Source organism: Sapajus apella, unplaced genomic scaffold (genome assembly GCF_009761245.1).
Source record: "Sapajus apella isolate SASKATOON/1434 unplaced genomic scaffold, GSC_monkey_1.0 scaffold39, whole genome shotgun sequence".
Lineage (NCBI taxonomy): Eukaryota > Metazoa > Chordata > Mammalia > Primates > Cebidae > Sapajus > Sapajus apella.
Genome location: NW_022436979.1, coordinates 19,132,259 through 19,159,083, shown reverse-complemented (window position 1 = coordinate 19,159,083; position 26,825 = coordinate 19,132,259). Strand labels below are relative to the sequence as shown.

General features: G+C 42.6%; 1 protein-coding gene across 40 annotated transcripts in view; it reads left to right on the top strand.

Moving 5' to 3' along the window:
- Nucleotides 1-26,825, top strand: part of SORBS2 (sorbin and SH3 domain containing 2) — a 232,235-nt gene that overhangs the window by 10,127 nt on the left and 195,283 nt on the right. For 14 of the 40 annotated variants that reach the window (XM_032298821.1, XM_032298819.1, XM_032298824.1 and 11 more), the window contains exon 2: nt 23,963-24,098. The gene's annotated coding sequence lies outside the window, so the exon portion shown is untranslated. Of the gene's footprint in view, nt 1-22,444; nt 23,617-23,962; nt 24,099-26,825 lie in introns of those variants that run through there. The other 26 variants (XM_032298818.1, XM_032298823.1, XM_032298811.1 and 23 more) reach the window with 13 other exon arrangements.

Genomic DNA, 26,825 nt, shown 5'->3' with positions numbered 1-26,825 from the left:
GAGTCTGGCTCAGCAACCCTGGGAGATATGCACTGTCATCACTGTTTCACATGAGGAAAGAAGAAACTGAGGTTCAGGGAAATGCTCATTGCGTTTCACCTGTTATGAGTCAGTGGCTGACTCTGACAGGCCGCTAAAGTGCTGGGATTAAAGCACATGGAAAGATTAAGAACTATGTTTACAACTAAGAGCATAACTTACACACACACACACACACACACACACACACACATACACACACACACACACATACACACACAAAGAGAGAGATACATCAGTTAAAAAATGGGCAAAGGGCCAGAATAGTTTTCCAAAGAAGACATACAAATGACAAACAGGCATATGAAAAGGTACTCAATACATTAATCATCGTGGAAATGCAAGTCAAAACCACAATGAGAAACCATCTCACACCTGTTAGGATGGCTTTCACTAAAAAGTCAAAAGTTAACAAGTGTTGGTGAGGATGTGGAAAAACAAGCTGTTGATGGGAATGTAAATTGGTACGGACATTATAAAAAATTGTGCTGTTTTCCTCCAAAAAATTAAAACTAGAACGACCATATAATCTAGCAACCCCACTTCTGGGTGTATATACAAAGGCAGTGAATAAACATGGAAAAACCTCAGGATCTGTCCATGAATGAATGGATGAAGAAAATGTGGTGTATATATACATACACAACAGGATGGTATTCAGCCCTGCAAAACACCCTGCCATTTGCAACACGTATGAAGACATTATGCTGAGAGGAACCAGTCAGAGAAAGACAAATACTGTGTGACCTCATTTGAAGGTGGAGCCTAAATGCTGAACTTGTAGAAACAGTGTCGAATGAATGGTGGTTGCCAGGAGTTGGTGGGGGGAGGAAAATGAGGTCAACAGGCACAGACTTTCAGTTATAGGAGGGATAAGTTTGGGGGTCTCATGCAGCATGGTGACTGTAATTAATAAAACTGCCTTGTACACTTGCAGTTTGCTAGAGCAGATCCTGAATGTCCTTACCATACACAAAAAGAGATAAGCGTACGAAGTAATGGAGGCACTCACTAACTTGATTGCAGTGATCATTTCATAGTATATACGTATATCCAAGCAGCTCATGGTACACCTTAAATGTCTGCAGCTTTGTCAATTATACCTCAATACATCTAAGGAGAAAATAGAGCATGTTTTTAAGGGTGTGGAAGCAGCAGGCACAACTAGGAAATAAAAGGATGGAGGGGGCCCAGCTAAGAGAGCAGAAAGAAAAGAGAAGAGAGGGAGAGAAATGAAGAAATGTGTTGTGATGTCCAAGAGCTAAGGCCATGCAGAGCCCTGGGGAAGGTACCAGCAGCAGAGAAGGAAGCTGCAAGGGAAGCGGGGCTATGCCCGGAGCAAGATCCCAGGGCGCAGCAAAGAGATGGCCCCAGGGACTGAGGACAGACCAGCTCACAAAGGGGAGAGTGTGACCTCTGGGACACTGGAATGAATTGAGCAAGTGAGCTCCACTCCTGAGAGCCAGAAGGACAGTCAGGAAAGTTCCCAGCAGACACCCAGAAATGGCACTGACTCACATTCTCCTGCTTTATGTGCTGGGCCTGAAAGTCAAAGACACATTTAAAACTATTACTGTAACTCTCTATGACTTAGAAAGTCCGACATAGGTGAGATTTCTTGGATTCAGTCTTTTTCATTAAGGGGAATACGTTATACGATGATTGCTAGTGATTAGAAGCACGGACCTTTCTGTTTTTTGCTTTGAGATGGATTCTCGCTCTGTCGCCCAGGCTGGAGTGCCGTGGCGCAAGCTCAGCTCACTACAACCTCCGCCTCCCTGGATCAAGCAATTCTCCTGCCTCAGCCTCCTGGGCAGCTGGGATTACAGGTGTGCACCAGCACGCCCAGCTAATTGTATTTTTAGTAGAGATGGGGTTTCACCATGTTGACCGGGCTGATCTTGAACTCCTGGCCTTAAGTGATCTGCCTGCCCCAGCCCCCCAAAGTGCTGGGATTATAGGCATGAGCCACCACACCTTGAAGCATGGACTTTGGGCTCACACATTGTTGGGTGGGAGTTCTGGTTTAGAAACCTGATTGCAGTGAAGTGAGCCAAGGTATAAAATCCCTGTGCCCCAGTTCCCGCATCTGAATGAGTGTCACCATAGTCCCAAGTACTGAAGACGCGTGTGTTCTACATCGATGAGAGCACTGCATCTGACATCAAGAAGGTCTCATACATGTCGACCACTATTGCTGCTGTTCCTGGGAGTTTACAGAAAGACTCTCTTCCAAACTCCTGTGCTCCAGGCACTCATATCTGAGTAAACTCGGGAGTCTTGAGAAGCCACGCATGTGTGTCGTTTAAGGGACGGGCCACTGCTTCTGCCACTCTTCGGGGAGAGAGAGCCTGGGTACCACTACAGTTCCTGTGAAATGCCTCGGTGACCTCAGCAGGACTCATGCTCACCCTACCAATTGCAGTGTTCGATTTGCAGTGTTAAAAGATTCGGGCTTCTTGGTGGATCAGGCCCATGCGTAGATAGTGATGCTGTTAACCAAATGGGAGTGGAGAAGAGCTGTTTTGCTTTGTTTCTGATATCAGGGAAGCAACGTCTAGACATCTAGAACTTTATATCCTGGCTGGAAACACTGGTAGCCAGTGCAGAAGTGGGGCAAATCAGGGCCTCACGTGTAGCCTAATTCAAGATATGGACTGCCGGTCGTCTATAGCTTAATTAAGATTATATACTAGCTTTACAAGAGCCTTTTTTCTGATAAGAACATGTTTAATTAATAAAAGACTATGATGATGTCTTTTAAGTCACTCTGCAAAGAAAGATCCACATTTTTTAAAACGAGAATTTTTTAACAGCCACTCAGCACGCTTGCTAAGTACACTTAGGTTAAATGTTGAAACTGCCTCCTCTAGTTTTTTTTTCTACTTGTCACCCATGAATTTTTCAAAGCAACTAATAATCTTTTTTTTCTTTGATTAAAAAAGTGATATGGGATTTGACTGGTAAAAATGCCATTACCAGGAAAAAATCATGCAAGTTAACAAAACGCAGGATATTGGGCCAATTTTAGTGATTTTATAGAGTGTGATGTGGAGCAAAAGTTATTTATTTTCTGTGGAAGTTGTAAGAATTGCAAGTTCATTCTGGGGAAAAAAAAAGTAAGGGTTAAGATGATACCGTCATCCCAAAGGGTTGCACGAAGGTTGCATGGATTCTGTATTGTAATTGTGTAGGGCGAGGTCCGGCGCGTGGGAGATGCTGAAGAAATGTGAGCTGCCATTACTGCCATTCTTGGTGTGTACATGAGTCCATGTGAAAGGCACACACTGTGCACCTCTGATTCTCCAGGCTGTGTGCGTTCAGTGGTGACTAGTTGGACTTGCTGCTCTTGGTGACTGCTCCGTCTTTGGGATGAGGGAGGGGAAACTTATAACCCAACAGCATCCCAAGTGCCAAGGCAGAGGAAAGCACAGAGTATAGCATGTGACTGATTCTCCTGGCAACGGCAGTGTGTACACGATGAAGGCAGGGGCTTTAGATGGCGAGAGCACGGTCTGCAGGTGAACACGGTGTGAAAGCACATTGCAGGCTGGATGGCACGTCTTGAATGCAGGAACGGTAGAGGGAACTGAGCATGGGGTGCTGGAGGGGGAACAGAAGAGCTTTGCGGTCACATAAACTTGGAATTCATTCCCAACTCTATAATTGCTAACTCAGTCTTGAGGAACAGTCTCCTGGGCTTTTCCCAGACCCCTATTTCCCTACTTAGGGGGAAGAAATGATAGTGCTTACATCTGAGTATTATCATTAGGATTAAATGAGATTATTGCAAAATGACCAGTGTGTAGTGCCCGGCACATCTGAGGCAGAATGAATGGTCGCCATGCCTATTTTGGTCATCAGAATCAGGATCAACATCGTGTTAAGTAGTTTGGGTTAATTCTTTAAGGGGAAAAGAGAGAAAGAGAGAGAGAACCACTGGAGTTTTTTTCTTTCTCTTTTTTTTATGAGGAGTTTTGCTCTTGTTGCCCAGGCTGCAGTGCAACGGCGCAACCTTAGCTCACTGCAACCTCCGCTTCCTGGGTTCAAGCAATTCTCGTGCCTCAGCCTCCTGAGTAGCTGGGATTACCGGCACCTGCCACCATGCCCAGCTATTTTTATATTTTTGGTAGAGACGGGGTTTCACCATGTTGGTCAGGCTGGTTTTGAACTCTCAACCTCAGATGATCCACCCGTCTCGGGCTCCCAAAGTGCTGGGATTACAGGAGTGAACCACCGCGCCCAGCCCACTGAAGTTTTTTTACAGAGGAAAAGTAATGATCATATTTGTGGGTGGAAAAATGTATAACTGGTAGCAGTGTCAAATTAAATGAAGAGCACAAGAAAAGATGACAAAATGATAGATAGTGTCTGTGAATTAGACAAGAGAACAACTTGGGCATGACCTAAGGTGATAGGGCAGGGAGAAATGAGCGAGGGATGTATTCATTCAAGTCCTGCTCGGTGTCCGTCGGTCTTCTAAATGTCTGGAATGCATCTACCTCAGGGACTCACCAAACTGTCTTAAAAATAGGCAATTCTACTTCAGTGCGGTGCTGCGTTGCTAGAGGTGCCTGGGATGCACAGAGCGAGGGAAATCCGGGGGTACCCGTGGCTTGTGGAGGAGCCTCTGAGATATCTCTGAAGAAGTGCTTGAGGTAGGACCTAAGAATACGTGTGCATTCACCTTGGAAGCTGCCCAGCCCTCCCGGCGACCAGGGACCAGCATGGCTCCAGCACCCAGGCGTGGAGTGATGTGTTCTGAGCCCTGGAAACCATTGGTGTGGCTGGAATGCAGGGTGCCCAATATGGAGAGACAGTGAGTAAAATCAGGCAAGCAGACCAGGGCCAGATGGCGGGGCAATTGTGTCACCCTAAGCTAGATGGGAAGGCACTGAGATATTTCAAACAGGAAGGTGAGGCTTCCCTTGATAAGACTGAGCTTCCTCGGAGGGGCGGGGGAAGGAGCACTGGACCCAGGAAACACGGTCTGAATTCCCTGAGATCAGCAGGATATGTAGAGAGGTGAAGCTGGGCCTTGTGTCTGCAGTTCTTGTCCCAGGGCAATGCTTGAAGACACCGTATTTGGATGTTTGTATTTACGGCTGTGACTGCGACTCCCCTGCCTTAAACATGTAAATTTAATGATCACTTTCAGACTTTCCCTGTACTACAATATTTATGAACATAGGACCCGTCGCCCTGGGTAGCACCAAGCACCGTGGCTCAGACACGCATCGGTGTGGCTGTGCCCCACCCGTGGCCTGGATTTCCTCCCCTCCTCCACCATCTGTCTCTCCGCTCTCTGCTGCCCTCTCTCCCCAGCCTAATGTCATTTCTTCACCTGGTTATTTTTACAATTCCAAAAGTAATTTGAAGCGCCATTTATTATGCTTAAGAAACAACTTTATGTCACCAGTGTTTGGTCACTTCGTTTTAAAAGTCAGTAAATAACAACATTTTATTTCTTTTAAAAAAGAAAGTATCACAAGTGCTTTTTAACATCTCAATATCCCATGATGGACTTTCCCTTTGTATGTGCGTCATCAAAGGCAGGGCTTCCCCAGTTCTGCACCAACGTCCCTCCAATTTTGCAGGACAGGAGACGGGGCTGGGCAGGAGCCTGTGGGGACTAAGGTCTGGTCATGGATTTAGCCTTTGAGGAGGGGTGACCGCTGCCATGTGACTTCCTGTCTTTCAACCACAGGCTTGGTCTCCGTAAAAGGAGGATGCTGTGCCTAGATCAGAGGACCGATCGCTCTCTTATATGAAATAATTTATGCAAAGGATATATCACAGGCCTGGCACATAACTGGCTCTCGATAAATAATAGCTTCGTCATCAAGATCTCCCAGAGCTCTTGACAAAACACAGCTCAACTGGGCCAAAAAATATATATATACACAAATAAAAATAAATTCCCAAAATAGATAAATAATTAAATGAAAATCTTCTTAATATATAACCCATTTGACTTTCCATGGTCATGGTGTTCTTAAACTGTTGAAGTCCAACTTAAAACTCAAAGAAACTTCATTAGAATGTAACAAACACATTCTGTATCTGCTGGTTCCAATTGATTACATTGCACTAAGGCAAACTAATCATCTGGAGATAAATTACGTGGCGTATTCACTGCAAAAATGATATTAGGATACAATGAGGGAGATCACTATTTTCTAAAGCCCCCATTTCCAAAGAATAGCCATCCTGCCATTGCCTAGGATAACAGTGACTACCGTCCCACAATCCTAAAGTACTTAAGAATGCGTCATATGATCTTTTTGCAACAGAATTTGGATTCACCTGATTAATGATGTTTTTCTCAGGCTGATCTAAAGTGAGTCCTCACGTCACATGGTATTGGAGCTTTGTGATCTGCAAGGTTAGTTAAGAATGTAAAATAACGGTAAGTATTCTTATAAATAATAATAATGGCCACCATTCATTGAATGCACACTGTGTCAGGCAGTGTGCCAAATTCTTTAAATACCTCTTATTGACTATTCACAAAAACGCTCGGATGAGGGTATTATTCTCATTTTACGGAAGAGGAAACAGGCGCAGAGAACTTAAACAACGTGCACAGGGTCACACGTGGGGAAAGCAGGATTCCAGCCTGGGTCGGCCGCATTCCAAACCCTGTGCTTTGAACGGTTCTCTAGACTGCCCATTTGTGGGAACGACAGATCAGCCAAAAGAAAATGTTACATTTCCCATTTTATCATTCTCTCTGTATTTTTTGCTCAGGGACTCTATGGAAACCGTTATTTATAAGTGAACACCAAATTTCCTTATCCTCAAGACCAGAAATAGCATGACAATAAAAAGAGGGAGAAAGAAAAAAACAATCTGGGATGTCAACAGTGATTGTTTTCTGTAGCTTTTCTTTTCTTTTTTTTTTTTTTTTTTTTGCTTGTTCATATTTTCTTTGTGTGTGTGTGTGATGGAGTCACCCTCTGTTGCCTAGGTCAGAGTACAGTGGTGCAATCTCGGCTCACTGCAGCCTCCACCTCCTGGGTTCAAGCAATTCTCCTGCCTCAGCCTCCTGAGTAGCTGAGATTATAGGAACCCACCACCACACCAGCTAAATTTTATATTTTTAGTACAGACAGGGTTTCACCATGTTGGCCAGGTTGGTTTTGAACTCCTGACCTCAGGTGATGATCTTCCCGTCTCAGCCTCCCAAAGTGCTGGGATAACAGGTGTGAGCCACCATGCCCATCCCATATTTCCTAAATCTACTTAACGTTACAAAAATTTCAAAATAAGGAGATGTATCTAGAATGGGACCAAAGGAAATTTAGGTAGCGCCAATCATTTAGACATCTAATTAGGATGCTACACGACTAAGCAATAGAAAAAAAAATTTTTAACCCTCTGAATATAAATATTTTATCAATTTCCTTCTAATGTTAAAATTTGCATCAATTTTAAATTGGGACATTATTTAGAAACTGTCCCATTAGAAAACTGGTTGTCACCAACTTGATCTTCAATGCCAGTGGGCCTGTTTACTGGCGGTGAAGGTTTTACCCTGGATTAGGAATGATTAGCTCTACTTTGGAACCAAATACAGTTCACATGGAGTTCAAAAAGAATCAAGAGTCTTGTGGCCCTGTACATGTTGAACAATTTCCCTTTGTTGACTGTTAGCACTCTGATCTAAAGAAGAACATGGTTACTCTGACAGCGCGTACTTGTGGGGGAAAAACAATCTTATTTTCTGCACGTTTTTAAGAGAGAATCTAGTGTGACAGATATCAAGTATCAGCACTCACTGCTATAATAAATTTCATTTTGCAGATTAGTCCTAACATGCTAGGTGAAAGAATTCACCCGAGGTACTTAAACCACGAAAAATAAGAAAAAACAAGTCAAGAGGTCATCCTCAGAACATTCAATGTTTAATACACATTGTACAGCCTCGCCTTGGCTGGCTTTGTACATCCATTATTCCATCATTCACTCTTCACCACCATGAGTTAGGCTTTTTCTATGAGGCAGGCACAGAAGTCATTGCCCTCCTGGACCTTATATGCCCAAGGTCTATTTATACCTTGTATCTGAAGCTATCTTGCCCAATTCACAAACATGAGTCTGTACAAACAAAACAAGATCATGTAAAATTCAGAAAAGCTTTTTCTTAAACATTTAATGTATTCATAAATGTATTGCCCATATTCCGTTCTTATGCAGGTGGTAAATTTATACTTACCATGGCTTGGTAATAAAATGTGGCATGTGGCAAATATGTGTTCATTCTAATTTGAACAGATATAGGTTTTAAGTACTGAAAATTAGCATACTTTCCCAAATTAGTACTAGAGAAACTTTTTAAATTGTGTATGAAAAATGGCATTTTAAGAAGCCTTATTACATTGCTATGTTCTTAAAAGCACATTCGTATATTTTATTATTTTTCCGCATACTCATGTTTTTCTACTCAATGTTCACATTTTTCAGAGGACAGACAGTATGGAACATTCATAGCTAGGTCCCAAAATCAGCCTTTTCTTCATTGACACAATGTGGAACAGAAATGCAGTTTCCATGGTACGGAGTCAATGCTGAGTGACGAAATTGGATCGTTTCAGAAAATGCGATCAGGGAATCTTGAATTGTCCCCTAAATTAATAAAGCAGTTGTTTTGTAATAAACATATTTTAGAGTATTTTTCTGTGAAATGAGAGAGGCTTTCTATCAGACCAATGGTCTAGTTTATGAATAATGAAGTTAACGTTCTTAGAATTAAAATAGTAGTTTCTTTTACATGAATAGACCCTCTATTTATATGGACTGCACAAATAAATTGAGTAAAACATGTGTTGATAGGTTTGTTGGCTCTTTCAATGTGGAAACAGTTCCAATGTTAGAGTCCCCCGCTCCTCAGGTACCTTGTAATGACCTCTGAAGTTTAGAGTCCTTATTCATTGGAGGACGCTATTAGTACCCATTCAACAGATAAGGGGCAAAGAAGCATGTATTGTGCTTGTAGAGCCAGGGTGCTTATCATGTGAGTGAGAACTGGGAATGTTTTCACCATAACGTGTCTTTTTTAGTGCAGACAGTAATCAGTATGGGTTAATGGACTGAGTGAATAATATCATTATTTTTGTGTTTTCCATCTTACCCCAATGCTAGTTGCTCTCAGGACAAGGTTAACATAACCGCTGAAGCCATGGGTGGAGATAAGTGTAATTAAGAAATAAAACTCCAACCCTCTTGCCTCCTCAAAAATCTGTGAAATTAGAGACCTATTTCAACAGCCTAGAAATTAGCAAGGACCATTCCTTCATACACCTTTTAACTACGGCAGATATATTATTTCTCGGTGAAACAGATCATGGCAAAGGTAGCCCAGGAGGAGCTGCTCCCTTTGATTTGGAAATGGCACAAGAGTTTATAAGTATTTATACAGGTAGGAAGAAACTTAACAGTCAGACTCATTTACAAATGCACTAAAATAGTGAGAAAATGGCCGAGAAGCAAGAATAGCTGCAAAATTACCTAACAATATCTCACCTTGCACATTTTCAAAAACTTCTAATACTTAAAGGAGTTTAAATGAAATATTGCTTTAAAAATCAAGATAATTAAAATGTTATAATGTCTCTCTTGAATGATTCTGCTGTAAAAATATTGGTATATTCTGAGGATATCAATGTCTCCTTTCAAAAATAAAAATAGAGGAGAATATAGAATGAAATTATGACTTTATTTGATGAAATTATATTTAATAATTTATATTTAAAATAAGAAATCATATTTGATTTATTGATTGTATATACTATAATTGATAAGCAATAACATATAATTATACTTATAAATATGGTTTATAAATACTTATATATACTTATAAATATGATTTATTTGATAAATTATAGTTTGCCAAATAATAAAATTATTATGACTTTACTTTGAACAATTATTGCATAGAAATCCTGAGTACCTTTGTAGCTAATTTGAATCTGGATAAGGTGCGTGGGGTTGAATGAACATTAGGAGTCCTCTACAAGGCTGCCTAAGAGTAGAAGGAAGGCAATCTCATTTCTTGCAGACAATGGAAATATTAATCTCAAAGCAATACAAAAATAAGCTTTAACAATGGATCTTACACTGACTTCTGTGTGTTAAAAAAAGAACAATGTTATGTTGAAGACACCGCAAGAAAGAGTATAAACATCCCAAAGATGACCTGGCCTGGTCCTGATCTGTAGGTCAAAAGCCCCAAAGAATAATTGCAGCCCAGAGCCCAGGTGCGTTCTGTCGCCCAGGAATCATGTACTCTCCAGCTCATGGTCTTAGGTTTGTAGGTCGTGGCGTTTGTTACTACTTGAAATTTCCAACACCCTTGTGGTTACCCAAAATAGAAGGTGGTGCAGAAGTCCAACCTGGAGTCTCAAAGGTGTGTTCGAATGTGTACAACTGTTTTAAAATAGGCCAAGCGGATAGATCTTAATCTGTAACATGAAAACAGGGCTCAAGTTACAGAATGGTGGAGCCTCCGCAATTTATAACCCAGGTTTGGCCCCGGTGATGGGCACTGTTTGTGAAGACCTTTCCAATTCCTTCTTCTCTTACCCAACGTGATATATGCAAATCTAAAGGTGACCCGAACTTAGTTTTTATCTGTCATTGCATGTAAAATTCACTACAGGGTAAAATTATAAAATTGACCAAACAAATGTACCCTAATATAATGCTATAAAATGAATTCAGCCTCAAGTTTCTCTTCTTTGGAAGCTTACGAGCAAGACTTGTATTTCTAATTTCTGAGAAATATCTCATTTCTTCAGTCATTTTTCTAATGATCTTAAATGCTGTTATTCTCCTTTGATAGTTGATTGATTCTGAGATCACACTGCTTTACTTGAGTGTCTGGATATGACTCAACTGAAACATGCCTAGTTTTAACCTTTGAAGCACCAACTTTTATGTGCTTTTCTTTTTAGAATATAGCCTATTAATTTCTTTCCCCCGCTGAATCCATTCTTACTAAAATTATTGCAAATCTCATTTTCTCTGTTGGTATCTCTTTTCTTTCTCTATGAAAAACTCTTCCTGTTGCTCCATTGACTCTATCACCTGATACTTAAATGAGTCTTCTATCGCAAATGGCATTAACAGCTAATTTAGTTCATCAGGGGTCTGAAAGGCTGCACCCAGACAGAACAAAGTGGCGGTCGCCGCTGGAGCCGCCGTGGCGCTCATGGGCAGGCCTGCAGGAGCCGTGGAGACCCCTCTCCCGCCTCAGATCTGGAACGTGCTGCGCTGCCCACGCTGCTGGCTATCATTTACCCATTCACTCCAACAATGTTTCTTAGCGCCTGCTCCTCGTCAGGGCTCTACCTGTGAAATCATCTGCTCCCCAGTTTTCAGCATGTGAAGGGGATGATTACATAGGATTTGTAATGTTCTTTCCAGCTATGATTCAAGTAAGTGCTGTACTATTGAAAAGTAAGAACTATAATATTGGTCCTGAACGTCTCCAGACTGGGCCCTGTTGAAGAAATGCTGTAGAGAAGTGTGGGGTAGGAACAATATGGAAAGCCTGCCTGCCCACAGTCTGCATGCTGGATTTAGCCATAAAACCTGAGTACCCAAAGTGGAGGCACTCAGGATAGGTTGGGGACAGAATGGGAGGAGGCAGGCTCAGAGAGACACGAGAAGACCTGAATTTTATGTAATTAAACAAGAAATCAGACAGAACTCACAGAAATCATAGGTCTGAAGTCATCACAGCCTTTCTACAAGGTAAAACAATAGAGAGGCTATATAGAAATAGCCCCATTTAAGGACGCGATTTATGAGCCCGTCAGGTAGCACAATGGTTTCTCTGTCCCTTACCACTTATCTTTGCCTTCGAAATATGTGTGTGCAGAAGGTGTTGTCTTTTATGCACTTTTTGCTTAATCTGTTCCCCAGTGCGTCAATTCAGTTCGTCAAGGCCAGTCTCTCTTAACTCTTTTCACCGAAACAAGCCAAGCCTTCTAGTCAGTATTGCTGCTGGTTTAGCTTGCCATCCAAGGTATCCCTATCTTGGCTTATTTGGTGTATATTCACCCAGTACACTCCAGCCACCAGACACTGTGTAGGAACCGGTTGTATTCATGTTTTTTGGGTATCGTTTTTCTTTCTTTCTTTCCTTTTTTTTTTTTTTTTGTGAGATGGAGTTTTGCTCTCGTTGCCCAGGCTGGAGTGCGATTGTGTGATCTCGGCTCACCGCAACCTCCGCCTCCTGGGTTCAGGCAATTCTCCTGCCTCAGCCTCCTGAGTAGCTGAGATTGCAGGCATGTGCCACCATGCCTAGCTAATTTTTTGTATTTTTGGTAGAGATGCGGTTTCTCCATGTTGGTCAGGCTGGTCTCGAACTCCTGACCTCGGATGATCCGCCCACCTCGGCCTCCCAAAGTGTTGGGATTACAGATGTAAGCCACCAGGCCTGGCCTGTATTTATGTTTTTAAAGGACTCCAGTATTCAAGGAGCCTACAGTATAGTAGGAAAAAGAGGTAAACAGTAACAACATACTGAACCCCTCCTCTGCAACCACCTGATGGAGTAACCAATATTCATGTAAAGTCTCATTTAATCTTCTCAGAAACCTCCCAGAGAGGTACATAGGGTTGTCTGCTTTATTTTTTTTTTTAAGACAGAGTCTTGCCTCATCATCCAGACTGGAGTACAGTGGCATGATCTCAGTTACCTGCAACCTCCGCCTCCCAGGTTCAAGCGATTTTCCTGCCTCAGCCTCCCGAGTAGCTGGCATTACAAGCGTGCACCACCACACCCAGATAATTTTTGTATTTCTAGTAGAGACAATGTTTCACCATGTTGGCCAGGCTGGTCTCGACCTCCCGACCTCTAACGATCAGCTCGCCTCAGCCTCCCAAAATGCTGGGATAACAGGCATGAGCCATCATGCCCAGACTGTCTGCTATATATAGATAAGGAAATCCAGGCTCAGGGAGATTAAGTAACTCTCCCAAAGTGACATGGCTTGCCATGGGAGAACCACGCCTGGAGGTCAGCTGTGCCTGATTCCAAAGCCTCAGTTCTTTCCTTAGAATGTAATCACTGCTGTGATTGAAGGATACATCTTCAATTACCATTCATTATAACCATAGTCAATCAATGTTAAATTAGTGTGTATTTGTTTGTAACAGGGTGGATAGGATTATAACTCTGCTCCACCCACCTGCTAAAGGAATGATAGATTCTCACGGGGCCTTAGAAAGTCCTTTCTTCGCTGTTTCTTCCAGATCATTTCTTTCAATGCCACTATCTTTCCTCTTCAGCCTTCTCTACTGACTAAATGAAGTGATGATGATGCTGTTGCTCAGAAGAGATTGTTACGTCAACCACAGGGCAAAGTGATTCGCTTAGATATGAGAATCTTCTCAATCCAGTTGTTTGACAATCCTATGTATTCCTGTTTAAAATTAAAATAGAAAAAAAAAAATACGCAAAACCTAAAACTTTGAAAGTGAGCTATCTGAAATAAAATATAAGGAAATTAAATTCAATATCTGGGCGTGCCCAGTCCATTCCATTTTCCCCATCAGCAAAGTAAGTATCTATGTTTTTGAAGATCAATTTGCAAAGAAGTTTTTTCTATGTAATGAAAAAACAACTGTATTAATGATGACTGTGCCCCAGCTGTGGTTTTCCAGCATTGTAGTCTCCGCCCTCTTCTTAACGCTGTAAGGTGAAGAACGACATGAGGAGAACGAGGCTCAGTGATCTTGCCCACACCAGGAAGCTAATACGGGGCGAACCAGCAATTTATCTCAGAGCTCTTTCTCCTCCCAGCCCATGCTCTCAAGATGATGCGGAAAGCAGCAGTAACCAACACGTAGGGAGTGCCTACTGTGTGCTGGTGTTGCTGAAGAGCTTTGCATATATTAACTCATTTAAGCCTCGTAACAAGGGCGGTTAAGAGGCTTAAATGAGTTAATAATATAACAACAGCTATAGTGCTTATTTGGTGGGCAAGAGAACTGAAGCCCAGGAAGACTGTAGCAGCCGCAGAAGTTGGCAATAAGAGTCGGGCTTGATGGTGGCGGGTGACCACAGACCATGCTCTGAATCATTGCAGTCTAACGCAGTTCTTGGCAAATGTGGATAGAAAGACAAAATATTTATACGAGATTGTCTGTAATAAAACAGAACGGCTATGATGTATATTCATTTCTTCCATTCATGATACTTATCAGAAACCATGACACAGGAATGCTTAGAACAATTTTCATGTTGCATGTGTATTTTTAATGTTGTTTAATTCTGAAAAATCACTGGCTTAATCAAACATGTCTTCGCCTCTGTTATGACTGACAGCGTTTGCCATTTTAAGAAATCATAAGATTCTTAAAGGTTTTTTTCTTTAACTCAAAGTCAGTACATTATGGCCTTGAATAATCTTTTCAAAGTTGCTTTTTCTGTCACAAGGACAAATTTCATCATTCAGTTTAGATTTTAAAAACTCCCTTAACTACGTTGGAATGACCCTGTTCAAAGTTCTCTGAACAATGATCTGGCGGTGTCCACTGAGAACAGAATAAACAATGGGTTCCTGTTTTGTATTTCCCGTAGATTATTGCTGTGTTCTTATTTCTCTTAATATCACTGATCAGTAAATGGTAGTTTTACAAAAAAAGAGCCAACTACTTTACTATATTTAGAGTCAAAAATATTCAAATGATGCAGCTCCCAGCTCATTTTTCACAGCAGTGCTTGCTCCATTAGGAGATGATAATGGGCCTGAGACTTCATGCCACAGCTGTTGTAAGCATTAGTTGTTGATACCCAGAAGTTCTTTCAAAACTTCTGGAAGAATTGTTTTACTAATATCTTAACGGCAGGCCCAATAGTCTACTGCTATCATTCAGCCAGTCCACTGTCATGAAGGTTGTTTTTAGATGATTGTTTCAGTTCTGTTTCTAGCTTACATGGAACAGATTACCTCAATTCAGCCATTTAACCAGGTGGGGTTTGCCTCAGATAACAAGAAATCCCACGGACAGGCAGTCCAGGGTAGGTTCTTCTTCAGCGTGCACTGGGGGCAGAATGACATCATCTACATTTCAGCCTACAAAACGAGGAACAGAACAAGGCTGGAAAGGCAAGGACAAAAGCCCCTCTTCTCAGGAGCTTTAGTGTCGTCACTGTGTATGTAAAGTTTTCAACAGGATGCCTTGCCTGTGGCTTAGCGGTCAGAAGAAACTGCAAGGAATCCGGGAAGGTCGGTTGCTAACTGGGTGAATTTTCAGGACTCTGTAGTAAGGAGGACTGCAGAATGGGTCCTCGGGAGGCAGGAGGCAGTGTCTACCACACCTCTTACATACTGACTTATTTTACGGAGTAATGAATATGGAAATGGTGACTTCATTGTAAAATAAAACGGATCAGATAGAACCTCAAACTGAAAATGATCCTCAAAGGAATTCTTGCCAAGAGAAGGAGGGCCTTTGCTAGAAGCTAAAAATGTGAGCATCTACTCTGACTCAGACGGCAGCTTCCCGCCCCTCTGCCTGAGTGTGGAATGTCCGTCACTGCCGGCAGAATGTGCCCTCTCATGCCTCCACTGGAGACCCGTCTACTGCTGCCCCAGGGGTCGAAACAAAGACTTCGCATTTTTTATTTTTAAACTAAGACATGGTTACTGATTTCTTAACTTGTCTCTCCCATACCATTTTGTTTAGTAGATTGACTTTGCTGGGTAAAGCATTCCCTTCCAGACATCCCTATATCATAGTATACATAAAATCAAGAATATCTGCAGCACAGAGGTAAACAAATGAGGTTCCTAATAGCCAGAGGTGGCCAGGCCAGGCGCTTTAGCTGCCCAAGGCCTCACTTGGCAGTTATTGCTACCCGCAGAAGTAGAAAGGGCCTGGTTAGAAGACAGACAACACAGAAAATATTTCTATGTCCAGTCTGAGGGTTTGTGTTTCCAGCCTCATTTATTCAGGAAGAAGTGTGTCTTACACACTTGATACCAAGAATCTGTAGTTCCTTCTAATTATTGAATGCTGGTCAACCATCCTTCATTGTTCTTTATTCATCCTTCACCTTTGCGAGTTTCTAGCGTTGTGTGTATTATGTGCCATCCCTGCAAAATTAACTTTTGTGGTCATAGTAATTATGGAATTGTGCCGTGGATTGTCGGATTCGTTCAGTTTTCTTAACGTCTCAGAAAAGATATTTTTCATGCTGTATCTTGGTGATGTCAGAGTGTTTTACACATTTATGAAGAGTCATTTTAAAACATTGTTGGGCCATAGCAAGCTTTCCTCTGCCCAAGTGATAGAAGGGAAGGTTACATAGCCCCTTCCAAATCAATGCATAGCCCCTCTCCTACCCCAGCCTCTGACTCCTGCTGTGTAGTCTATGACGCACAAAAGTCTCCTGTTCACTCCTGTTGACATTACTTGGCTATTTGCCAGAAAATAAGATTGTAAATCTCCAATCGTCTCAATCAGTGACTATTAATTCATTGTCTGTCTATAACTCATACGTAATATGGCCATGAGAAAGAGTTTTGTACCGTTGGAATGACGGTGACCTGACCAGGTGGAATGGTTGGCTACTTTGTACCTGCCTGTCTGCTCATAAAACTACACTGCAAATAATCACATGTGGTTTCAGGTGGTATAACTGCCAAGCAATATATAAACAAATACAGAATTCTCTTAGTAGCCCTAATCAGAAGACATGTTTATCAGGGACCTCACTCCACCCTAGTGGAGTACCACATCCTTGTGAAAAAGGTCTAGGAATATGATATATGAATGCAAGTAACTTGTTTTATTTAAATCTATTTTAGAATAAATGCAAAATAAGATAACAGAACATATTATATCCTGAAGGGAAAAAACAAGTGGCATCTGCATCTTAAGACAGCTTTCAAACCAAATGTGTAGCTACAAAGCAATATTTCAGAGAATCGTCTTGCTTGGAAACAGCTACTTAATTAGAATACATATTTTTTTTTTTTTGCTTTTTATGTGATCAGATACTTTTTATTTCACAAGTTCTGATAAATATAGAACCAAAAAATGTACTCCTGTGCTGCCTAATGCCTTAGGCAGAACTTATTTAATCATTTACTTATTCAACAACTACACATTGGCCCCGACTTAGGGCCAGGCACAAATGCAATACCTATGTGAGGAATGTAAGTATTATGAGGGGCACGTGGGAGCTGATACACCAGTGGAGGAGGGGGTCTTCGATCCATTGCTCCAACAAATTCAAGCAACTGAGCTTGAATTTAGAAGGAATGAGGAAGGTGATTCTTTAAGAGTTAAAAAAAAGCACAGGGCGGGGGCTATGCTGGTGGAACAGGGAAGTCCTTCCTGAGGAAGAGATGCTTGAACGCTGGAGGCTGCGTTCCCATCAGAGGGAGCCTCGCGAGCCAGAGCCCTGCACGTGGCACAGTCCAGGAACGGAAGGGAGGCTGGCGAGGCTGGAGGCAGCGCGCTGGGAGGAAGGTGGTGGAGATCTGGCGGGAAATGCCGCAGGACACCAGGACACGCGGGGCCTTCAGCAGGCCACATGAAGAAGGCTTAACGATTTTCATATCAGATTTAGCAACTGTTGCATATGCTCCATTTCAAATGGAATAGAAATAACAAGAAAAGCTAAGTTGTGGTTATGTAAACAGCAGGAGGGCTTTTTAAATTCACTAAGCATTCAGGGAGCCAGTTTAAAACAAAGTTTCAGGCCAGGCACGGTGGCTTACACCTGTAATTCGAGCACTTTGGGAGGCCGAGGTGGGAGGATCACCTGAGACCAGGAGTTTGAAACCAGCCTGGCCAACATGGTGAAACCCCATCTTTACTAAAAATACAAAAATCAGCCAGGCATGGTGGCATGCACCTGTGGTCCCAGCTACTTGGGAGCTGAGGCAGGAGAATCGCTTGAACCCAGGTGGCAGAGGTTGCAGTGAGCCGAGATTGCGCCACTGCACTCCAGCCTGGGCAGCAGAGTGAGACTCCATCTCAAAAATAAATAAATAAATATAGTAAATAAAGAAACCAAAGTTTCAACTAGCAAACTGAGCTTTAACAAAGGTTTTAAGACATTATTTCCATATAACCTCTTTCAATGATATATGTCCTTTAACCTTTTGTGAAGACTTTCACCTCATTTGATAAGCCCCAGCGCCAGATGGTAAAATGACACATGCTGACAAATCACCTCCTCAAAAACATTTACTTAACATCAAAAGCCGGGCAGTGGAAGTGACTGGACACGTGATTTGACTCGTTTGACAGTGTCGCCAATAGGCACAAATCAGGGCAGACTGCCAAATGTCATCCGGATAAGCCCAAACAAGCAGAGGTTTACGAGTTAGTGAGGCGGGTACAGTTCCATTTCTCTGCCTACCTTTAAGGACACAAGTGCAGGGAGCTCGCGTGACTGGTCTAACGTTACTCAACCGATGGGCTTTCGTTTCTCAGCCCAACACATGCATGCATTGTCCAGCACGTGGCATGCCATGGGGGAGGTTCCTGGAGAGGACCTGACGATGCTTACCACGTGCCGAAGCTACCAGGTACCCTTCTTTTTCTTGCACCAGCTTCACTTTGTTGAGTGTGCTTGAAGCGGACAAGCAGAAAAGGTGTGACTCCACTTTAGTCTTGCCTTCGCTTTGCTTACGATGTGCTTCACTTCAGTGCCCGCCCCTTCTGTTAGTCCGCTGTAGCTGCTTTCCATAGGAGAATCTCACTGCTGTTTCAAAATGTCTTTGAAACTCATGCCAGTGTTTCAGATGGTCTTGCTGCCTCTCCCTAAGCACTAAAATAGTTAGCTGAGAGAATAACACATTGTTCTCCTGGGATATTAGACAATGCCACTAAACGGACAGGGGCCAGAAAAGGCTGAAACATCTATAGCACAACTCACTTTTCAAAGGGCTGCAAGGGTAAAGAATGTTCTCTGGAAAACAATACTCATGGGAAAACGACATTCAGTTCCTTCCTACCGGGATCCCTCAAATAATAGGAAGCGATGAGGAATCAATTGAGAATTCTGTGTTCTCTTGGGGAAAAAAACGTAAAACAACATTCAAAGAAACCCTCTGAATAGATGTGTTCAAAAAATCATGCCCATGAAAGTCCTTGGAAATCACCACAGTATCTTTAAAAAATTACTAAATTTAGCCACATATGGAAATCTGCACAGTTTTTCAAATATATTTTGATTATTGAACCAACATTCATGTACCATGTACAAAGCAGCAGACTTTTCCATGGCCCTTTCAGATAACAATCTTTACCCTCGCGACAACCCAATAAGAAAGGTCTCATTACAGAGGAGAAAACGGAGGTATGGGGAGGCTAAGTAAATGACCTATGGCCACAGCCACGCCTAAGTGGCAGGATCAGGATTTGAACCCAGGAACCCTGCCTCTACACTCTCTACTCTCAAGTATTATGCAGTTTAAAAAGTTTTCTGAAAGGATCAACCAAGAAAGTGAGAAGTAAAGCTACAGATGGTCTCTGCATACAGAATTGGAAGTTTTAAATGTGACCACAGTGAGCCCAGATTCTCTCTTGCAGTGAGGATTCTATTTTTACCAGGCTCTCTGAAACACACAATGCTTGGGTGCCGCCTGAAAAAGTGAGAAGTCATTTGGCAAACTATGGAGGTTATTCAGATACACTCAAAGCTGGCGTGCTCACTTATTTAAGGCCGGAACAGAGGTGTAGAGAAAAACAGAAGGCCTCTCTACTCCAAAATATGGGTCTTTCTCACCAGTTCTAACAATTGCAGAGTTATTTGGGTTAACAAGATCCTCTCTTGGGATGTAAATATCCTGGAATATGGTTTGAGTTGTGTCAACTATGCCTTAATGATGTACATTGTTTTAATTGGACCAACACATCCCAGAACCCTCTCGGGTGTTTTTATTATGTTAGGGAGGGAGAGAAAAAAATATACAATGAATCTGATTTTCAGCATTTTCATCCTTTTGTTTCCCTCCTCATCTCTATCCAAAAGATGATTCCTGTCCCAGCCTCTGAAACCAAACCTGTGGCTATGTAGTGTTTGCGAAACACAGTTTCCAGGGCTCCTGGCCCCACTTGGACTTAACACCGGGGTTCTTGTGGCAAGGTCCTTACCTTATTCCTCAGAGCCTGCGTCTCTGCGCAGATAACTTGCCCTAGGGTGCTAGCTTTTCCAAGACTGAGGATGTGCCCTGCTTTACCCAGCCTTCTGTGGAATGCCACGCCTGGAGCAGCTGGGACTCTGTCACACCTGCAGAGGCATGGAGGCCCTCTGCATGGCTTCCCCCTCACCCCGCTGGCTGCAGCACCCACCCATTGCCCTGGCTGTGTGGGTTCAACTCTCTTCCCCCTCTGCACAGGACCTGTCTTTCCAACACCTGGCAGTCCCCAAGCATCTGCCCCCTCACTAGCAAGAGTGTCTGGTCTCTAGAGCCTGGCCTTTCCACATCCAGCCTGATGGGACTCTCAGTGCTGGCTTTACCCTGGAATCAGCTGTTCACATATGCAGATGCTTGAGTCACCTCCAGAGTCATTAAATCCGACTCTCTAGGGGTGGGGCCGGGGTCCTGGTGTGTTTAAAAGTTTACCTTGTATTCATTCACCCAGGGATGAGAGACACTACTTTACATCAATTTCTCTCAAGTTTCAGCATGTTTACACACAGCCTGGGGATGTTGTGAAAATGCACATGCTGCTCAGTAGGTCTGGGTGGGGCCTCAGGTTTTGCATGTCTACCAAGATCCTAAGTGATGACGTTAAGGTTGGTCCATGGACTGCTTTTCTAAGTGGCAAGGCCCAAGACCAGCGGTTCTCAAAGTGTGGTCAAGAATCACCTGGAAACTTGTTTAGGATGCAAAATTTCAGACCCTGCTAGATGTACTGATTCAGACACTCTGGGGTGGACACAGCAATCCGTTTTTACAAAGCTCCCAGGTCAACGATGCTCACTACCCTTCAAGAACCATTGGCCCACGTGGCACGGCCCAGTGGAAATATAACACAAGTCACATATGTAAGTTTAAATTTCCTAGCGGTCAGATTTGAAAAAGTAAAAAAGAAACAGATGAAATTAATTTTAACAAAATATCCTATTTAACACAAGATGTCCAAAATATTGTCAAACACATGAAAATTAATGTGATGATTTGCGTTCTTTTTTCAACATGCAGTCAATATAAAAATGATGATCATTTACATATTTTAGAAAGAGAAAAAATTTGTTTTTATTTGTACAAGTTTGTGGGACACAAGGATAGCTTTGCTACATGGATATACTGCGTAGGTAGTAAAGTCAGATTTAATGAGTGTATCCACCACCCGAAAAATGAACATCATACCCACTGAGTAATTTCTCATCATTCACCTTTGTGTGTGTGTGTGTAAAAATCTGACATGCGTTTTACACTCACGTGACATTTCAGTTCTGAATAGCCACATTTTAGGAGCTCAGTAGCCGCCTGTAGCCGCCGTATTGGATGGCAAAGCTTTACACTTAGGGCAGTGATGATGGAACTGACTTCCATCGGTTGCTTGCTGTGTGTCAGACATTACTCAGTTAAGCATTTTATGTGCATTGTTTGTTTGAGCCCTATGACAACTCATTATCATTCTCATTTTATATGAGGGCAGGTTATGCCAAGGTCCTTTTTAGTGTTCACCAAGATATAAGAAATCTACTCCAATGTAAACCTGTTCAAATTATTCTATATTTTAAAAATTCGTTTATTTAGATGTATATATTTTAGAGACAAGGTCTCACTCTGGTGACCAGGCTGGTGGAGTGGCGTGATCATAGCTCAGCTGTAACCTCGAACTCATGGGCACACAAGATCCCCCCACCTCAGCTTCCTGAGGGCTGAGACTGCAGGCGCATGCCACCACATACAGCTTTTTTTTTTTTTTTTTTTTGAGTGAGGGGGGTCTTGGTATCTTACCCATGCTGGCTTCTAACTCCTGGGCTCCAATGGTCCTCACACCTCAGCCTCCCAATGTGCTGGGATTACAGGTGTGAGCCACCACACAGGGCCCAAATTATTTTAAATATACTTCTTTGTGAAATAGAAAAAAGAGAAATAACAAAGAAAAAGGTTTTGTTGTTGTTGTTTGTTTTTTGTTTTTGTTTTTGAGATGGAGTTTCGCTCTTGTTACCCAGGCTGGAGTGCAATGGTGTGATCTAAGCTCACTGCAACCTCTGCCTCCCAGATTCAAAGGATTCTCTTGCCTCAGCCTCCAGAGCAGCTGGGACTACAGGCACCTGCCACCACACCCAGTTAATTTTTATATTTTTAGTAGAGACAGGGTTTCACCATGTTGGCCAGGCTGGTCTCAAACTCCTGACCTCGTGATCCACCTGCCTCAGCCTCCCAAAGTGCTGGGATTACAGGCATGAGACACCGCGCATGGTAAAATATAGTTTTAACATAAGGTCTGTTGAGCCAAAGGATTTCACTATTTTGAAATAGCGCTTGAAATAGTAGTCAGGCAACCATTTTTTTTTTACATGGCATAATCAGTATTTTCCATAATCAATTTCAGTGTCTTTCCTTAACTGCAAAGAAAGAATTGAATTATATGAGCATCTAGCAACCATCCCTCACATTAATTGTGAAATATATCAGGGCGGTTTTTTATACTGGATTCAGGTTGAAGACTTTCTTCATCTCCCGACGGCAAGCCTCTCAGGAGTACTTTCTGACTACCTAAGCATTCTTTTTGTATTGGGGAGTAGGGAGTTGAAAGGAAACGGGGATTTTATCTACATGCAGTGGAAGCTTTCGTAAAAATACTTAACTGCTTCTTTGGTAGAAAGTAACTAATTTTCCTTCCTGTTGGTGTTGTGAAGGCATAAGGACTCAATGGAAGCCTGAAGTTGGTCTGTGACGCATAGTATGTTCCTTCATCCACAGTAGAAAGAGATCTCAGTCTTCAGCTTCCATGATGTGAATAGCCTCATCATGTGAAAAAGTCTGTAAAACATTTAAAAAATTCTGTTTTTGTTTATTCTTGCTGCATCTGTGTGCTGTGTACCCCTGAAGGCAAGGACACTTCATTCTGCCAACCACTGTATTCTCAGAGTGCTTGGCTTATAGTAAGCTCTGAAGTGTTTGACAAATAAATATTTACTGAATGAATGAATGAATGAATACAACTTCTTAATTTTTAATTCCAGAAACAAAAGGAAAGCTCCAAGTTTGTCAGTCATTGCCAGTGACCCAACCAGAATGATTCCTTCACTGGCCTGTGGAGGCAGAAGCAGGGGTCATTGTTTGTCTGCCTCATGTCACTGAATGGCCCCCAGTCTCTGCCAATAGATAAGAGATGTCAACACTTATCCCGGTAGCTTTCAAAAATAGCATAGTTAATGAAACTGGAAATTTAGGTGCATGCTAGAAAGAAAGTATCTGTCTCCAATCTTAAGAACAGACTAGCAGCAGATAACTGCTACCAGCGAGCTCTCCAGTATTTCTTCACAGCCCGTTCTAAGCAAGCCAGGAAATCTCAGCAGAAAAGCCTTCCTTCTCCATAAAGCATAACTAGGACATCTCATTTTCAATGAGTCAGGTAATTCATCTCGAAAACTTGAGGAGGATGGCAGGGCACTGTGTTTCTTTAAGATTCCAGTCAAGTTTGGGTTTGTTTTGTTTTCAGTGGGGCTGGCAGTTTTCCTCAAAATTTAATGAATATTTGCACAATGAACCAAGTTGTTGTGGGTTTCCTGGCTGGCGTGTTTTCCCCCCTGGAGTGGGGGGTGGCGATCCGGGCAAGGGATTTTTCATCCCTCTGCAGACAACCCCGGCTGCTGTGAACGCTGCAAATAGCTCCAATGCTCTCAGAACAGTGGCACCACCCAGCAGCTGGGATTCTTTCCCTCTCTTATTTGCCACTCTCTTGCCTTTTTTTCCTTCAGACACTTGGATTGGACTTAATCTTAAACCTCTGGAGTTCAAGACCTTTTAAAAAGGGTTAAATAATCTCTACAAGGAAAAGGCCACTGACTCCTACTTCCTCTGTGTAGAGCAACCGTTGAACTCAGCTGCCTGTAGGTAAGATTTCTTATTCCGGAATTATTTAATTGTTTTCTGATATGTTCATGACGAATGTCTTTAAAATAGCTTATTTGTAGTGAAAATAATAAAGGGGAGTTGTGAACAGTTCCCAGATAAATATTGTGTTCCAGAATAGAGCAGGAACATCGGGGCGCTTTTGTGGCTGTCATTTTAAACTTTGCTTAAAGTTCTCAGACCAGTGACCTGCAGTACGGACCTCACTGTGACTGGACCCTGGATCAGAGGTCTAATTAAGCCTGATTGCCAAAGCAATGAGAGGATCTTTCAGACATCATCCTTTTGTTGTTTAGACTGCTTTATTTTTAACTTTCCAGGGGCATTTTTAAAAAAAAGGAAAAAGATGCAACCATCCACCTAAGTAAAGAGAACATAGATAAGTAATTGTTCTCTAAGGGCAGTGAGAGGGCTGTATTGTGTGACGTTCTCCTTTCATTCCTGTTTTGCTCATTGCTGGTGTAGAATTAGTGGTTGTTTGGGGGCATTTGGGGGTTTTGTTTTGGTTGTCATTGTTTTGTATGTTCCCAGCACATTCTAGGGGGCTGTTTTGAGGATTCCTTACTAAGCTGAATATCTTTTGCCAGGTATAGTTGCTGGCAGATTTCTCTGATGTGACAGTGTGGTATTTTGGGTCAGTTTTGGCGGCTCCCCTCTCGCCCTCTGTATGCCTGCGCTTGACATTTTGCAAAGTACTTTGATCTGTGGACTTTAACTTCAAACACGGCGTTCACTTTGATTGTGGCTATTTACTATGTTCACTGAAAAGTCTCCTTTTTTTTTTTTTCATTTGGTTTCATGCTTTGATAGCATTTCCTTTGAATAATTGATTGGAGCTTTGGTTTTCCTCACTGATACATCTTAGATTTTACTTCTAGAGGGACGCCCAATTGAAAGAAAAGTGTTCCCTGGTAAGGTTCTCCCCGACATTGACTTCATGGCAGTTCGTGGCCCCTGCCTGGCAGCTGTCTCAGAGGAAGCAGCAGATGACGGTGTACAGAGCCTGGCCCTGGCTGCCCTGCTGCCTCCGTATCTCCGTGTGCCTTGGGACCCAACTGGTACTTTTTTTAAACATGGATGTCGAAATCTTTGGAGTCCAGAGATTTTTTTTCTCCAGAAAAGTTTATTGGTATCGCAGACCACATGTCAAAGGAAAGCATGAATTTTAACCACATAATGATATTCTGAGTAACCAAAAAAAAAAAAAAAAAAAAAAAGGAAGAAAAAACAACCAGAAAGAAAAAGAAAATTAAAATCAAAAGAAAACTGGGGGAAAAAGCCCTCAGTAGCCGGAAGTCTGTTTTATGAGGGAAACTTCTGCTGTGTCAGGGATCAGGGATTTCTTAAAAATGTGTTTCATAAAATGGGCAACACGTAGCACTTACCATCCAGTCAACTTGGAAATATTCTCTTCATTGTAAAGAAAGCACAAGGGCGTATCACATGTGTTCCCTTTTTCTTGCCCACCCCAAGGACAAGGTATTTCCAAAGTCCTCAGCCAAATACAGAGTTTGACGTTCCCCGGCAAACCGTCCCTGCGTGCTCTGTTGAAGGTTAGGAAGAGAATGAGCCTAATCCTGTCAGGAGACTGTTTAAGTCCCAGTCAAGGACGATGGCTCCTCAGCGCTGACGCAGTCTGCCCCCTGTCCTCTGCACCTTGCTAAGAAGGACAGACGTAAGTGGCCACAAGGACATTCTCCAAAGGGGCGGAGCTGTGGGGAAAGATATGGCAGAGATCCCCCTGGATTAGGGGCAGATACAATGGAATCTCCAGAATTTGGAGATGTTTAGTACAATTTTGTAATTTCCCAAACCTAGGCATTTCATTGCTACTTTTCCCCTTCAAATCTACAATATAAGAAGCATGTTAATCATCGTATTGATGTGTACAGTTAACATTTTAAATCCTCCCGTTATTTTGAGTCTGGGCTTTGTGGGAGAGAGGGTTTAGCTAGAATACTCGCCCCTACTAGGTACAGGAAGGCTTGCTCTGGCAGTGCTGAGTGCAAATATATGCTAGAGGCAAGTCCAGCAGCAAATTACACAGCACCAGGATGACCCCTATTTGGAGAACGGTAGGTGACCATTCCATTCCCAGGCAAGCCATGTTTTTCCTGTTTTTGGTTTTCTCTCTGGTTCTCTTCACCCGTTAATTTTACTTGGAAACCCTGGATTGTTTGAATGTGAAACTGCAGGTGAAATCTAGCCAAAGCCACTAGTTTCACACAGGCTCCACATGAAAGAAGCATTCTACCCAGCCTTGCACGAAACTTGGTGGGTGTTGCCAAAGGCTTCATGAATGTCAGTCAGCCTGGATTTGAAACATGACCCAAGGCCAGGTGACTTCTGGTGACTTTGAGGCTCTATTGTATTAGCATAGAATCTGCCGAACAAGGGCAGCCCTGTTTCCGCATCTTCTACTGTAGTTTCATGGGTGAACACTTCTTTCCCCAATAAACTCCCATTTATCTCATGATCACTGAAAGCCAGGTTCAGTCCTAACATGAATGGTTGTAGCTGTGGTATTGGAGCACGGGCAGATAGAGGTCTGCGTTTTAAATTCCAGCAGCCTGATCCCCAGTGGTGTGAACGTGTTGGTAGAATTCATCTGAAGGAAGGAAGTCCCGGGAGAGCCATGGAATGTCTTTCTTTGCTTAAATATACCTCTGTGCTCGTGAGGAACAAACAGTAACATTTTGCCCGGGTCTG